The following is a 5,882-nucleotide window of genomic DNA, read 5'->3' as shown; positions in this document are numbered from 1 at the left end:
TACCTTAATTCTTTTCCATATAGACAACTTGTGGCTTATTGGTTTCTGGAGAGGTAGGTGGTGCTCTCTGAGAGTTAAGTTCAATTGTTACACAAAAACACCAAGAAGGGTGAAAAAATAACTCTCCTAAATTGGGGCACACAAAAGTGCTCTAATTGACGTGCATGAAACGGATCAGCAAACTTTGTTAAAACTAAACTTTTATTAATGAAATAATAAAATAAACTAGATTATAATCTCTAATTCTAAAAGGCAAAATACAGACACATTACATAGACACAACATATAACATAATTAAAAGGTACAGGTCGTGTATAGGCTATTAAAGGGCCTCAGCCCATATGTTGGAGAAAAAAATATATTTTCGGGTATAGCTCAGAAAGGATCAGGCAAGACCTAGGGCATTTTTCGTGGTTCTGCTGCCTTGTATGTGCTACTGCATTATATACGTGGTGAGAGACCCTTACTCATGCCAGTCTCTGGAATTACAGATAAGGCCAGTGTAGTGTATTTCATTCACTTCTGCTTTTGGCTGATGACATTGTAGTCAGCGCAACCAATGAGAGAGTTACTGACACTCTACTTGCTCTGGATTTGAAATGAGAGAGGCAAATGAAAGAAACAACTAGGATATATAAAAGATATGTCCTGAATTGAGGGTGTGGGTTTAGCACCTATCTGTCATTGAATAAAGTAAGCTGTCTAGGCCCGTGATTTAGTTACAGGATCTGAAAATACCTCTATCCACATCCATCATTCTATTTTAGAAATTGAATTAATTGGATTCCAACCAGGGATGTGTCTGTGACTCATTAACACACCTAATAGAGGCCCTGCATTCCAATACTTGTAGCCTTTTGTGATTAATTTCCGGCTAATGGGATAGAGAGATTATATATAGAAAGAAGACAAGACCTTAAAGCGTATTTCGAGGTTCTGCTGCCACGCATGTGCTACCGCATTACAGTATATGCGTGGTGAGAGACCCTTACTCATGCAAGTCTCTAGAAATGTAGACAGTGCCAGAGCATATAGTATTGTATCGCATTCGCCTCTATTTAAGGCTGATGACTCTAAGGTCAGCGCAGCCAGAAAAGCAGGTTACTGACACTCTACTACTCTGGTGTGAGAAGAGATAATAAACCCTTGAAATCTCACAGAATCATATGTGAGAAAGAAATATTGATCAAGGTGCTTATTGTCCTGCCGTTGACATAGCATCCATTAGTAACAATATCGTGTTATAATAAAGGTATCTTCCTTAGTACCCCTGGACACAAAATAAATGTGTGCTATCAAAGGACACTTTAATATCTGTCTATGTCTTCTATTTGTTACCATTGCCAAGGAAATAATAAAGCCACGAAATCACACTGTGCTGTGTGTGTGGAAAAAGTAGAATAATCGGCACTCACCCTCAAGCCTGTTACCATAACATCTGTAAAAAGCAGTATTTTGGTACAATCAGCTGTACCTTCATTTGTGCCCCAGACACCAATTTACATATAACTGAGTTAATACCCTAAGTTTAATATAACATATCACAAACTGGATAATAATCAAGTCCTGAGAAGCAGATCACATTGATCAAACGCCGAACGGCTGTTAGCCTCAACACATAAAAACAGTCTGTGTCATACGACCTGTACCGGGAGCAGCCCGCCGTGCGCAATCAGCGGGGCGCCCGCAGATTCCTTCCTTAGACGTACGTTTCGCCGGATGGCTTGTTTACAAAGGAGGGAACAGCTTCCACACAGATTCCTATCTTTTGTTCTGTTATTGGTTACCATCTTGTGCATTGTTGCATTCACGTACAGTTTATATTAAGTCGCTAATTCCACACTGTGTATTGTTGCATTCATATACAATTTATACTCAGTCGCTTATTCCACCCTGTGCATTGTTGCATTCACATTCAGTTTGTGTTTAGTTTTAACATCACCCAGTGCATTGTTGCACTCACATATATTCTGTTATTTTTATCAATTTGTGTATTGGGCAGTTTATCTAGGTTGCATCCTGTGAGCATCTCTCTGCACTATACCGTACAATTGCCCAGCCTCCAATAGTTGCCTTCTCCATCCATAAGTCCTGGGGGCATCTGAGTATGGAGCGGACCTAATTCACCCTGGAAAGGCGGCTGCTAAAGTTGATCCTAGCTTTGCAGGAGGCTAAAAGACTGCTGGGCAAGTGTAATTGTATGAGTGCCACCTTGTAGCCCTCATAGCAGAGTAGGTTTCATAACAGCTGCAGGAAGGGAGGGATAAGGTTAGGCAATAATGGGAGGTGGCTAGGGTTAGGCTGCGGGGCGGGAAGGTCAGACACCAAGGGGGTGGTTAGGGTTAGGCAGGGGTGCCGACAGCTATGTCACTCCCTGGTACTGGGACGGGGCATGGGCAATGCAGGGAGGTGTGGCCAGTCCCCCTCCATGAAGCCAGTGGCCAGTTGTGCCATACGGGCGATGCTGGATTGGGGGCTGATGGGCGGTAGGTGACGTGCAGCCGGGAGCGGGTGATCAGTGTGGGGAGAGAAAGCAGTGACTGCTTCTGCAGCTCTCTCTCACCCAAGGTTAGCAAACAGCATTGTGTGTGCTGGGGAGAGAGGCTGCCACTGCAGCAATCACTGCTTTATCTCCCCACACTCAAGTGCTGGCGCTGTCCACGGGGAAGGGTGGGGCAGCAGGATCCAAGACCCCCCTTCCGGGCCCCTCCAACAGGCCTGAGCACAGGTAAAGACTACCCCCCTTTTAGCGCCACTGGGGTTAGGCACTGAGTGGGGAGAGTTAGGCTGCGGGGAGGGTTAGGGTTAGATACTAAGGAGGGGTAGTTAGGGTTAGGCTGTGGGGAGGTAGGGTTAGGGTTAGATACTAAGGAGGGGTGGTTAGGGTTAGGCTGTGGGGAGGTAGGGTTAGGGTTAGATACTAAGGAGGAGTGGTTAGGGTTAGGCTGTGGGGAGGTAGGGTTAGGGTTAGATACTAAGGAGGAGTGGTTAGGGTTAGGCTGTGGGGAGGTAGGGTTAGGGTTAGATACTAAGGAGGAGTGGTTAGGGTTAGGCTGTGGGGAGGTAGGGTTAGGGTTAGATACTAAGGAGGGGTGGTTAGGGTTAGGCTGTGGGGAGGTAGGGTTAGGGTTAGATACTAAGGAGGAGTGGTTAGGGTTAGGCTGTGGGGAGGTAGGGTTAGGGTTAGATACTAAGGAGGAGTGGTTAGGGTTAGGCTGTGGGGAGGTAGGGTTAGGGTTAGATACTAAGGAGAGGTGGTTAGGGTTAGGCTGTGGGGAGGTAGGGTTAGATTTAGAAGGAAAGACAGAGGAATAAAACAATTAGTTGCGGATTTAACTACATGTGATATTCAAGTTCTCACTTGTTATGAATGATACATGGTGCTCCATCCAATCAGCTCCTATTCTGCAAGTGGGTGGTCTTCAGGTTGCCGGCAGCCGGGCTCCCGACGACTACCATACCGGCGCTGGAATCCCGACCGCCGGCATATCGACAGATTTTCTCCCTCTTGAGGGTCCATGACCCCCCTGGGGGAAGAATAGATAGCAGAGCGCGCTTAGCGTGCCCGCAGCGTGGCGAGCGCAGCGAGCCCGCAAGGGGCTTATTTGCGCTCGCCCAGCTGTATGCCGGCGGTCGGGTTTCCAGCGTCGGTATGCTAGCCGCCGGGAGCCCAACTGTCGGCATCACATACTACAACCCTGTCAGCTTCCCCCTTACATTATCTGTTACAGTCACTACAGTCTGGGAACTGTATACCAGATCTCCCCTGTCACTGGCTGTAGACTGTGTCCATGCAGTTGGTGGTGTAATACTATGGGTGGGATGTATTAAGCAGTGCATTTTGTATGTGATGCGTCCCGCCACTCATCACATCTATAATGACATTTATTAACAACGTATGCTTGAAGAGAAATCACAAAGTATAGCTCTGCTGGTAAGATCTGTCCTCTACAATAGAAGGACATCTCGGTTCAGGACCCAAGAGTAAAGCAGCAAAGCAAGCAACTGGGTAGAACCATGCTGCAATACAGGTGGGGCAGATGTAACATGTGCAGAGAGATTTGGGTGGAGTGTGTTCAACTAAAATCTAAACTGCAGTGAAAAAGTAAAGCTAACATTTGTGGGCTACATGCAAAAGCAGCCAGTATCTACCCTGCACAGAAAACATATAAATGTATTTACTCCCCTTGCGTGGCAACATGGGGCCTAATTCAGACCTGATTGCTGTTTTGTGAATTCACAAGGCGGACGATTATCGACCGACTGCGCATGCGTACGGATTGTAGTGCGCACGCGTGAGACCAAACTGCAAAAGAATCCAGCACATTTTTGGATCGCTAGGCAACACTTTTGTCATGTTGACCTTTTTGCCATGTCGACCTTTTGTATCTGTCGACCTAATGCATGCTGACGTACTATAATGACTGCCTATCTAGACAGTGCAGAGCTTCTATACCACACACATAACACAGGAGCTTCTCAGAGGATCTGTGTAATAGTGAATAGGCCGCCTGACACTCAGGGGATGGGATCCGGTTAGCATACCACAGTTCGGGATGTCAGCAGTTGGAATACCGATGCCATACCAACACCGATCACAAGACATATGTCAGGAGCCCGACATCGATCACAATACTCCGTCGGGAGTGCTGTCAGCATCCCAATCCTAGGTATGCTGGGGAGGTTTAGAGTTAAGCTGCAGGCAGCGGTGCAAGTATGGAGGCATCTCCAACTGCAGAGATCTGTCACTCTGTGACTGTGTGGATAATGCTGGGCGTGGCTAGGCACTCTCATTGGGTTAGCAGCAGGTCTATCACACCCAGTCCACAGCTGATTGGGCGAGAAATGCCCTCCCAAACAGGTTACATCCAATGGGAGGCTCTGCACTTTGGCTGCTGTGTGTTCCCAGAGCAGGATTAACAATTGGGCAGATGGAGCTGCAGCTCCAGGCCCACATCCCAAAATAGGCCCACTGCATCTGCAGCAACATACCCTCCAAAAATGTACACATAAAAATCGCTACGAATGCAAAAAAGGGGGCGTGGCCATGGGTACAGGGTGTGGCCACGCCCCTTTTCCTAGACTTTCAATGGAAGCTTGGAGAGTCAAAAATCGGTATAGACCCAAAAAAAAGGGACTGTAGCTGCCAAAAAGGTCCAGCTGGAGGGTATGCCACTGTATCTGCAGCAAGTCTCTGCACTGTGGATAGGGGGGAAATAAACATTAACTGCAGCGTCCTATGGGGGTCATTCTGACCTGATCGCTTGCTGCAGTTCATCGCAGTGCAGCTATCAGGTCAGAACTGCACATGTACCGGCAACGCAGTGCACAGCAGCATTTGGTTGCCGTTTTGTGGGCACGTTCTGGCCAACGCAGGCGTGGCTGGACCGTGAGGGGGCGGCCCGGCCAGCCGCAGGAGCTGTGCTGGCTGAGAGTTACTCCAAGTACAAAAGCATTGCTGCTGTGCGATGCTTTTGTACTTGTGGAGGGGGAAGGGGGGCAGCCTGACATGTGGGGCGGACTAGCCCTGTGCTGGGCGTCCCCCCGATGTCAGTGTAAGTGATCGTAGCTGTGCTAAATTTAACACAGCTACGATCAGATCAGAATGACCCCCTATGTCCTGCTGCCAGTCCGCCTGCCCCCTCCGGTATCAACAATCCCCACTCCCTAGCCGCGGCGCAGGTGGAACAAAAGCTGCTGCGGTCACCGGCATAGATGTGTATGAAAGTGGCGCAGCGGAAGGCTTTCATAGCCCTCCCTGCGCCGCATACTCCCTGAGCCCCGGAACCACCTCTGCGTGTGATGTCACAGAACTCCCTCCCCACCAAAGCCGCGCACAGATCCCCAGAGACCCTGACTCCGCAGTACAGCACCTGGGCTGC

The sequence above is a fragment of the Pseudophryne corroboree genome, chromosome 7 (genome assembly GCF_028390025.1).
Source record: "Pseudophryne corroboree isolate aPseCor3 chromosome 7, aPseCor3.hap2, whole genome shotgun sequence".
Classification (NCBI taxonomy): Eukaryota; Metazoa; Chordata; class Amphibia; order Anura; family Myobatrachidae; genus Pseudophryne; species Pseudophryne corroboree.
This window is presented reverse-complemented; position numbering follows the sequence as displayed.